Source organism: Anomaloglossus baeobatrachus, chromosome 5 (genome assembly GCF_048569485.1).
Source record: "Anomaloglossus baeobatrachus isolate aAnoBae1 chromosome 5, aAnoBae1.hap1, whole genome shotgun sequence".
NCBI classification, from domain to species: domain Eukaryota; kingdom Metazoa; phylum Chordata; class Amphibia; order Anura; family Aromobatidae; genus Anomaloglossus; species Anomaloglossus baeobatrachus.
Genome location: NC_134357.1, coordinates 367,167,542 through 367,179,014, shown reverse-complemented (window position 1 = coordinate 367,179,014; position 11,473 = coordinate 367,167,542).

Here is an 11,473-nt window from a genome sequence, read left to right as displayed (position 1 = left end):
TATTAGAGAATAAAATTGATTTTTTTTTATCTAGCAGCATTATGCTGTGTAAGGCTTGAATCCCTGCCTATAGGACTGTAATACACAATCCCTACTCTAGAATCTCATCTGACACTAAATGAAAACTAAGAGCGGTATTATTAGAGACTAAAATTGATATTTTGTAGCTAGCAACAGCAGCTACACACTGTGTAAAGCTTGAATCCCCAGAATATAGGCCTGTAATATATGATCCCTACTACAGAATCTCAATCAAAAATTAATTGCGAACTAAGAGGAATATTATTACAGAATAGAACAGATTTTTTAGCTAGCAGCAGCAGCAGCACAGTCTGTAAGGCTAGAATCCCTGCCTACTTGACTCTAATACACTATGCTTCCAGAAGCTCACCCTACACTAAATGCAGAATAAAACTGCTAGTATCAGACAATAGATTACAATGTTTAGGTATCAGCAGCATGCTGTGCAAGTCTGAATCACGGCATACAGGCCTGTAATACACTATCATTGCTGCAAAATTTGAATTGGAAATTAATTGCAAACTAATAGCAGTATTATCAGAGAATATAACTGATTTTTTTATGTATACTCCCTTCTTATCGGGTAGTCTAAGGGGCTATACCATCAAATAGTGAGGGAATATAGAAAATAGTATACACTTATCTGAGATAATTCAGGTCAAAAATTCGTTAGCGTTTGTTTCTCCCTTGAGGTGAAGGTGTCCCGGCTTTCATGGTCCTCAACCCAATACTATAAAATGCAATGTATTGGTCCATGCGATACATCTGCATGGAGAGGTGCGTGCTGCAGAACAAGTAGCCCTCTGAAAACTCTCTGGCGATTGGGCCCCTTATTAAATATCGTCTCCTGATGAACCCCAGTGGATGTAATGGGGAGAAACGCGTCGAGACTTTTTGATTTTATAGTATTGGGTTGAGGACCATGAAAGCCGGGACACCTTCACCTCAAGGGAGAAACAAACGCTAACGAATTTTTGACCTGAATTATCTCAGATAAGTGTATACTATTTTCTATATTCCCTCACTATTTGATGGTATAGCCCCTTAGACTACCCGATAAGAAGGGAGTATAGGGATATCATAGGAGGGAAAGCCGCCGAGGAATGGGGGCACCTTTTTACCGTTAGGGTGCGTGTAACCTTGGTTATATCTCCATTGGCAGGTAGAGGAAAGAGAGAAGGAGGGTCATTTAGAGATCTTTCTAACTGTTGAATCCCATGAGAGTGATATAAAATTGGAACAACCGTTGTGTTCCATAGGTGAATACTATTGAGGCTGTATCTTGGTCCTGGGATGTTTTGTGTGTGTCACATTTCACAGGTGGAATTCTAAATTGTTTTAATCTATTTCATTAAAAATTGTTTTTAGATATACTAATTGAGGTAGCCTTGGGTGTAACTAATTGATATACTACCTTTAAACTGTTTTCTAAGTGTAAAATTCAAGTTGAGTAACATTAATGGCGGGTTTTTTGACTGATTTTTTTTATGTAGCAGCAGCACGGTCAATAGGGATAGAATCCTTGTCCACATGCCTCTAATATACTATGCCTACTGCAGAAGCTCACCCTACACTAAATGCAGAATAAGAGAATAGATTAATCTTTTAAAGTAACAGAAGCACGCTGTGCAAGGCTTGAATCCTTGCCTATAGCCCTGTAATACATGTAATACATGATCCCTACTCCAGAATCTCAATCCAAAATTTATTTGAAAACTAAGAGCAGTGTTATTAGAAATTACATTACATTTTGTAAGTATCAGCAGCACACCGTGTGAGGCTTAAATCACTGCCTACATGCCCCTTAGCCTAGGTTCACACTTCCGTTAAATTGTATCAGTCACAATCCGCTGCTCTGGTAAACAACGGAATCCGTTTGGCGGATTCCGTTGTTCCCATAGACTTGTATGAGCGGCAGATTGTGACTGATGATGCTGCGTTGCACCCTCCGCCCGACTGATCAGTCGTGGAACGACTGACCGCGGGGCAGAAGGAATGCAGCCTGTAACGTTTTTTGAGCAGCGCAATCCGTAGGATTTTGCTGGGCATGCTCTCTCTGGCTCTCTGCACACGTAACCAGGATACACATCGGGATACTAAGCAATGCGCTTTGGTTAGTTACCTGTTATTTACCCTGGATACGTGTGCAGGGAGGCTGACATTTCCCCGCTCAGCTCCGCCCCCTCCCACACTCCGCATGTGTACACACACACACTCACACACACACTCACCTGTCCCCAGCCCTGCAGTCCCCGCGGCACTGATGTCCTCAGCGCCATGGCCTGGCTCGGCTCCGCCCCCTTGCGCTCCGCCCCCTCACGCTCCGCCCCCCTCGCGCTCCGCCCCCCGCACACAACGGAGTCCGACAATGAATTCTGTTCTTTGTCATCCGTTGTACAACGCATCAGTCACATGCGTCAAGCAACGCATGGGACTGATGCAAAACAACGGAAATGTGACCCTAACCTAATACACTACCACTACACCAAACGTTTGCCCTACACTAGCCCTGCAAAGAACTGTTTGTTTACTGTTGTACCTGCAGGTACTGTCAAGCTATAACACACAGTCCCTTCTCCAGTAGAATCTCTCCCTAGTCCTTACACTATTTCTGGATAGCATGAAATGAAACATGGCTTCTCTGGGTGTTATATAGACCCGATGACGCTATGCGGCCGACCAATCACAATACTGCTAGTAGCTAGTAGTAACATATCTACAGCATTACCAGGAGTACCAAGCAGTGCTGAGCGTGTTTGCCCATTTACTAATCACAGGAGTGCTCAGGTGAGCACTCCAAAATATAGGGGAAGTAACCTTTTTGTATGGGAGGTTTATGGAAGGTGTAAGATGGCTTTCGGACATGTCATGAAGAGAAGATAAACTTCACAGAGGTGGTTATCCTCTGTGATGTAACCCTTGAAGCTAGCTCCACTGAGTAGGTTAAAAGGGATGACAAGGGCCAGGTTTACCATGAGTCAGAGAGATGGGTGGGACTGGCTGCTCACATACTGTATTCCCACCCCAGGACGTGGAATGGTGTACACAAGAAAGTCCAAGTGGGTTCATTCATTAGTCTGTCTGTGAATGGAGGTGTGCAGAGTTCCATTGTTTATCCTTGCTATGGAATGAGAGCTGAACATTAAAGGGAAACAATCATCAGGATTTTCGGATATAACCTAAATTGTAGATTATCTACATACCATTAGTGGTCAGCTCGGATGTTTAGGCTTTCAAATCCAAGAAAGTAAATCATCAGCTTCTTGATTGGCATTTGGAACAGAGCAGATAATCTCTGGGTGGGTATTCATATGGATACCCGCACCCCTGCCTGTTGTTCCTCTCTCTCTAGTTTCTATGGTAAGTAATAGGCCCTGTGCGCACTTACCGGATTTTGCCGCGGATTTTCTGCGGATTTGCTGCATGTTTCGCTGCAGAAAATGTTCATAACATCTCTGCAGTGAATCACCAGCAAAACCTATGGGAAAAAAAAATCCTGTGATCACTAGGCAGATTTTGACAGCTGCATGTTTTGCTGCGGGAATCCCGCAGCAAAAACAATTGCATGTCAATTCTTTTCCGCACGTCGCTGCGGTATTTCACTCCATTGACTCCAATGTAATCGTGAAATCCCGCAGGGAATAACGCAGGCAGCAAATTCTGTGCGGTTCACTGCGTTTTCATGCGTTATTCCCTGCGGTATTTCGCGGTTTACCTCCGGTAATGTGCATCGCTTGTCTGCGGTTTTGCAGGGAAGTGATGTCATTACAGGAAGAGGAAGCCGTGCAGAGAGTAAACACACAGAGATCACAGACACAGACACATCACAGACACAGAACACACACACAGACACATAGAACACACATAGAAATCAAACGGAAATATAGAAAAAAAAACACGTGGGCTCCGCTGCATATTTACTGTCCAGCCGAGGTAAGCACACAGCGGCGGCCCGGTATTCTCAGGCTGGGGAGGGAGAGGGGCAGGGTTAATGTCCCCCGCCTCACTCCCCCTCCCGCAGCCGAGAATATCAGCCGCAGCTGCCCCGGCACTGTCGCATGCATTATGCGGCAGTACCGGCGTGTCCCCGGCTCTTCCTGCAGCCGTGTAGCAGTGGCAGTCAGGGTAATACAAGGAGTTAATGGTGGCGGATCACCGCCATTAACTCCAGGCTTGATCATGGCAGCGTCTATGTGACAGCTGACATGATCAACCCGTAAGCAAAGTGAAAAAACACACACACCGAAAAATCCTTTATTTTAAATAAAACACAAACAAGCCTCGTTCACCCTTTTATTAACCCCTCCCGAAACAAAGCTCCAGCGTAATCCACAGCTCCGACGTCCTGCGATGCTTGCATCCAGCCGCGACCGACACAGACACTGCTGAATGCAGCCTCACAGCAAGACAGCAGAGGTAACCACAGGGCATTTCCCACGGCCGGTAATGTGAACTCACTACCGACCGTGAGAAATGCAGAGTGTGCTCACAGGGACTCTGTCTATTCTATCTATTCTTCTATCTATCTATCTATCTATCTATCTATCTATCTATATATCTATCTATCTATCTATCTATCTATCCCTCTATCTATCCCTCTGTCTATCTATCTATTCTATCTATTCTTCTGTCTATTTCTCTAAGAATGAAATGACTTTTTTTTTTTCAATGTGCTTTATTGCATTGAATGCAATAAAGCACATACCAACCTGCACGCGGCAAAACCGCGGCAATACCGCGAACAATACCGCGGTAAAACCGCAGCAAACCACATGCGGTTTTCGGGTGCGGTTTGCCGCGTTTTTTTTACCGCGGGTGCGGTAGTCTTTGAATACCTGCGGAATTTTCTTGAGAAAATTCCATTTTCCAGTGCGCACAGGGCCTTATACAAATGATTCACTTTGTTGAAGGACCTGTGTGAGGTCATATGTGGCGCCCCTGAGGCTTCCGTCGCCACAGGACATTGCACCCCATCCAGCGGTGTGATGCCCCATTCTGGGTGAGGAAAGGAGTGAACACCGGTCCCCTGGTAAATCCACACTACACCCATTGTTAGGAATATACTGGGACCAGGGATAGTGGCAACAACCCTCCCATGCTGCATGCTGGGAGGGGCCGTAAGACCCATCCCTGCTCCTATAGGGTAGATCAGAGCAACTGGGGAGGTGGGAGGAGCCACAAGAGAGCAGACAAAGAAAGGAAGGTCAAGTTTGAGTAGTCTGAGAGAGAGTGGGGAAGAAGGAGGAGGTCTGCAGGAGGCAGACGAGAAGGAAAGAAGGAAAGACAGCTCTAGTCAGTCAGGAGCTGAGAAGAAGAAAGAGGCGCTTCCTGGTGAAGATCCTGGGACTCAGAGGGTCCAGGTGACACCAAGCAGAGAAAAGAAGGGATCCCAGGGCCACGGATAGCTGTTGAGCTGTGGTGGCCTGTTCCACAGGAACATCGGTGGAGGGATCAAGCTGCAACAGGGGACGGTCCCTAGAAACCGGAGGAGTGCAAAATCATCTCCAAACAGTAAAAACCGAGGCCCAGGTAAAGTTGTAAACTCCCCGAGCCACATCCCACAGCAGAACCTTTGGAAAGGGGACAATCAACCGACAGGTGACCCCCCAGCCTGGAGGCTGTAGTGGAGGCCGAGCAGGTTCATCCTAAAAGAGCTAGGCAGAGGACAGCTGAAGACAGAGACACCTTAGAGAGAAGGGTACCGGTTTTCACTCCAGGAATCACCCAGAAACGGCGGAGGTCCCTGACAGTGGGTTCCAGTCATCTGAGGGCACCAGTGTGCGCATACCAGGACGTGTGAGTAAACAACTTGAAACTGCACCCTTGGTGTTGCCTCTGTTATTCCGTCTGCTTAGACTTCCACTACACCATAGACTCTCACGAGCACCAACTGTGCCCCGGGGCACCGCTCCACCTGTGGGGAGCAGTACCACCATTGCTGCCACTTCATCACCCCGGAGGCCTTACACAGCAGCGGCGGCTTAATAGCCGCAAACCACAGGTGGCGTCACGAACACAAACTTTATTCAAAACCCCAAGTCATCAGCCATATTTAACTGACACCCACCAGGGCCACGGAGTCGGGCCCCGCCACCACTGACGACCCCGGACTAGTCCGGCCCGGCACCGGGTGTCCCATAGCCCTGGGGTGGGCGAGTCAACTTTGGCGTCACAAACAGGATTTCGTGCCCGGTCACACCGGGTACTGTGCGCCTGAAGAATTGTGTGTAAAAGACTGTGTCATTGTGAAAACTGCCGCCATTAGCGCTGCTGAGAGCGGGAAGAAGGGGGGCATGCCAGAAGAAAGGGCGCGAAGAGAAGCCCCGCCCCCTTGTCCAAGAAAAGAGCGCGAAGCGGTGCCCGCTATGGAGAGCGGAGGAAGAAGATATGGCGACTAGAAAAGCTGGCCGGCTGGCAGAAAGAGTCTAAATGCCAGACCAGCAGATAAAGAAAATGTACCTGATAGCAAGCGGAGCGGTGCCGGCCGTGATGGGCTGGGTGCCAGTCTGGCGCCAGATGCTGGTGCAGCCTCCGAGAAGGGAAAGGGTGCAGCCGAGTGGCGTGGTCGAGCACCCGAGCAGAGTGGTAGAAGACGGTCACCAGGCAAGCAGCATGGCAGAGAGGCTGCAGAAGTGCACACCAGGGACCGGGAACATGGATCCTGAGCTGGACCTGCTTAAGGAGGAGATGAAGATCCTGGCCTGGAGGCTGAGCACCATGCAGACGGAGGTGCACCGGCAGAGAGAAAACCCGATGGTGCCGGAGAACGTGGGCCACAGGATGGAGGCCTCCGAGCAGCGTCCGGGTGAGCTATTTACAACCCTGACCCATCCGGACCCACGGCCCTACCAAGCGCCACCGCCCAGTCACTCCACCGTTCCGCTAGCTTCCCCCGCCAGCCCAGCTGACGCCCTGTGGGGCACCGGAGGCCTGCCGGAGACCCCCGAAGACGGTGGCTGGGGTGGGGTGGACCCCGAACAGTTAGTGGGCCCCCTCCCAAGTCCCCCTGTTAGCCTCCTGGGAGCAACATCACTGGGAGTGAACTGGGACGCAGCGCCCATTGACAGCGGGAGACTGCAGCAGCCCCTGCGCCCCAAGGAGACCCCCATGGCTAATGTACTGGCCTGCCAGAAAATGGTGGAGGAGTACCAGCGAGAGCGGGAGACGCGGGAGGAGAAGCGGAAGGCCGAGGAGGCGTCCAACCTGGCCTCCAAAGAGCAGATCCGAAAGGCCCTCAAGGGATCTCAGGGCCCAGTGAGAAGGGGCCAGGTAATAGACTTCAGGCAGAAAGACGGCTGGGGCTTTATCAGAGAGCCCGGACTGGGCAAGGATGTGTTTGTTGTCCGCCGTGATATAGAGGAGCACCTGCCTAGAGGCCATCCAGAGCGCGATGCTAAGCCTAGCGACACAGTAGAGTACACCAGGCTGATGGGGAGCCGTGGCTGGTACGCCCTGAATGTCCACATCCTGCGGGAGGAAGCAGCCCCAGAAGAACCGGAGTGGCGCCGCACTATGCCAGCGTGCAGTACCGCCCCCACCAGCAGCACTACTTCAAAGCAGGCTCAGGCCATAGAACTGTGCAGCAGGCCTGCAACAGCCACGCAGGAGACGCAGACCAAGATCTCCATGGCTTATCTGCTGCCCAGGGCCCTGCCAAAGCGCGACCCCCAAGACCTCGGCAGCCCCCTGTAAGCAAGCAGTCCTTTACAAGAACGCCGAGCTGTGCATGCCAGAAGCCCCATTCCTGCCCAGGCCGCGGCGGCCCGCAGTAGGTCAGTGGCCAGCACCCAGGGGACCCAGACTATGATCTCATCGGCCTACCTGTTGCCTGGGGCAATGCCGGAGTGGGATCATAGGATCTACCCCCGCGAGTAAAAAGTGAAGAAAAGAAGCTGAACTGTGTATAGCCCCTGTCTGCCCCTCATTCTTTGTGAAGATGTCCCTTTTGTGCTGCCCTAATGTTCTTTTCGAAGATGACACCCTTTTCTGCCTTACTGCCCCTTGTGCTTTTTGAAGAAGTCACCCCCCATGTGTATGTGTTACCGGGCCACGGAACTGGAATGTGGTCCCCGGTAAATGTGAATGTAATGTGTCATGTGTAACCAGGCCACTGGACTTAGTGGCTGGTTTTGTCTTTGCCCTTTTTGTCAAGAAGTGAACAAACTGCCAGGCTATTGGACTTGTTGTAGCCAAGATGTATATAGTTGCACCTGTTGTGCCCCCTACCAGAATTATGGGGGAAGTGCCAAACCGTGCAATGGACTGGAAGTGCACAATTAGATGTTTCTTTATAAGAAAGTTTGCAACGTTTAAGAATCTGTGCCTCCCATAAAGGGATGAAAAGTTTTAAAAATGTTTTTGTTACATGCATGTAAAAATCTATTTTTGCAGTTTCTTTCCACATTTCTTGTTGTTTTTCAGCCCGAGGACGTGCTGGGATTCGCTGTGGGGGAATGTGGCGCCCCTGAGGCTTCCGTCGCCACAGGACATTGCCCCCCATCCAGCAGTGTGATGCCCCATTCTGGGTGAGGAAAGGAGTGAACACCGGTCAGCTCTAGTCAGTCAGGAGCTAAGAAGAAGAAAGAGACGCTTCCTGGTGAAGATCCTGGGACTCAGAAGGTCCAGGTGACACCAAGCAGAGAAAAGAAGGGATCCCAGGGCCACGGATAGCTGTTGAGCTGTGGTGGCCTGTTCCACAGGAACATCGGTGGAGGGATCAAGCTGCAACAGGGGACGGTCCCTAGAAACTGGAGGAGTGCAAAATTATCTCCAAACAGTAAAAACCGAGGCCCAGGTAAAGTTGTAAACTCCCCGAGTCACATCCCACAGCAGAACCTTTGGAAAGGGGACAATCAACCGACAGGTGACCCCCCAGCCTGGAGGCTGTAGTGGAGGCCGAGCAGGTTCATCCTAAAAGAGCTAGGCTTAGGAGGACAGCTGAAGACAGAGACACCTTAGAGAGAAGGGTACCGGTTTTCACTCCAGGAATCACCCAGAAACGGCGGAGGTCCCTGACAGTGGGTTCCAGTCATCTGAGGGCACCAGTGTGCGTATACCAGGACGTGTGAGTAAACAACTTGAAACTGCACCCTTGGTGTTGCCTCTGTTATTCCGTCTGCTTAGACTTCCACTACACCATAGACTCTCACGAGCACCAACTGTGCCCCGGGGCACCGCTCCACCTGTGGGGAGCAGTACCACCATTGCTGCCACTTCATCACCCCGGAGGCCTTACACAGCAGCGGCGGCTTAATAGCCGCAAACCACAGGTGGCGTCACGAACACAAACTTTATTCAAAACCCCAAGTCATCAGCCATATTTAACTGACACCCACCAGGGCCACGGAGTCGGGCCCCGCCACCACTGACGACCCCGGACTAGTCCGGCCCGGCACCGGGTGTCCCATAGCCCTGGGGTGGGCGAGTCACATACCCATGTGACCAGAAGGGGCGGGGCCCTCAGCCAACAAAACTGGATACCAGTATAGCACCAGCTTAAGGTTTTATACGAAAATCCTGATAATGGGTTCCCTTTAACCTGAGCAGGGGCAGACATTGAGAGCAAAGAGACCCTGTGCAAGAATTGTGTATGCCCCCCTTCCCCCTGAGACAAAAAGTCACTTCTGACATGCAGAGCAGCTTATCCCAAAGAGTCTCAAGCACGGTGTCATCACTGAGAGGGGGAGGCCAGTGCTGGACACCATACAGAGCAGTGGTAGGTGAGTATATTATCACACCCGCACTACATCATATGCACATGCAGACATTTAGTGAATACAAAATTTAATGTGAGTCTTTTTTTAACGATGGTAAGGTTGTTACAAAAAAAGATCCACCTCTCCACATTGTCCACCCACATTCCCACTTCAACATATAGTTACCCTACTTCTCCATACTGTCCCCCTACGCTCCCACATATTTATGCTGCCACTTATGCATACTGCCCCCCTATGCTTCCACTTCTCTATACTTTCATCCCTATGATCCCACTTATCCATACTGCCCCCCTATGCTTCCACTTCTCTATACTTTCATCCCTATGATCCCACTTATCCATACTGCCCCCCTATGCTTCCACTTCTCTATACTTTCATCCCTATGATCCCACTTATCCATACTGCCCCCCTATGCTTCCACTTCTCCATACTTTCATCCCTATGATCCCACTTATTTATGCTGTCCCCTATGCAGCCACTTATTCATATTACTCCCCTATGCTGCCACTTATCCATAATGCCCCTTATATCCATTCCCTATGCTCCCACTTATTCATACTGCCCCTCTATGCTCCCACATATCCATACTGCCCCCCTATGCTCCCACTTATTCATGCTGTCCCCCTATGCGGCCACTTATCTATACTGACCCCCCTATGCTGCCACTTACCCATAGTGCCCCTATATCCATTCTGTATGCTCCCACTTACGGTATTCATACTGCCCCTCTAAGCTCCCACTTATCCATACTGCCCCCCTATGCTGACACATCCATACTGCCCCCCAATGCTCCCATGTATCCATACTGTCATCTGTATGCTCCCATTTCTCCATACTGTCACCCCTGTGCTCCCACTTATCCATACTGCCCCCTATACTACCACTTATTCATACTATCTTACCTATGCTCCCACTTATTCATACTGCCCCCCTTATGCTCTCATGTATCCATACTGCCCCTCTATGCTCCCACTTATCCATACTGCTCGCCTATGCTCCCACTTATCCATACTGCCCCTATACCCCCACTTATTTATACTGTCCCACCTATGCTTCTACATATCCATACTGCCCCCTATGCTTCCACTTATCCATGCTATCCCCCTATGCTCTCAATTATCCATACTGCCCCTCTATGCTCCCACTTATCCATACTGTCACCCCTATGCTCCCAGTTAGCCATACTGCCCCCTATGCTCCAACTTATTCATACTACCACCCCTATGCTCTCACTTATTCATACTGCCACTCTATGCTCCCACTTATCCATACTGCCCCCCTATGCTCCCACTTAGCCATACTGTCCCTCTATGCTCCTGTACCGCCCCGGGGCTCGGCTGGCTGCCGAGCCGCTCGGATCTGTGCTCGTCGGTGGGCTCGAGCTCCTCCCGGGCCCGGGGGTCACGTCGCTCTGAAGGGAAGCAGGCGCTACGTGTAGGGATTTCGCTGGGGAGGTTCACGGCCGAGGCCGTGGTGTTTAGGGATGTAAGTTCGTGACGCCACCCACAGGTTGTGGTGAATGTGGACACCACCGCTGCCGTTAACTAGGCTCCCGGGGACGGTGTTATGCAGCCTGGTGTTGATCCCTCCGTGGGCAGGGGGTGATGGTCCCGGGGCCCGGTGGTTGTGAGATGCGGGCAAGATGATGTGGTGCAGTGCGCGGCCCAAGGGCACTGTTGTACTCACTATGACAGATACACCGGAGTCTCTGGTAAACCAAAAGGATGGTGGTCGGT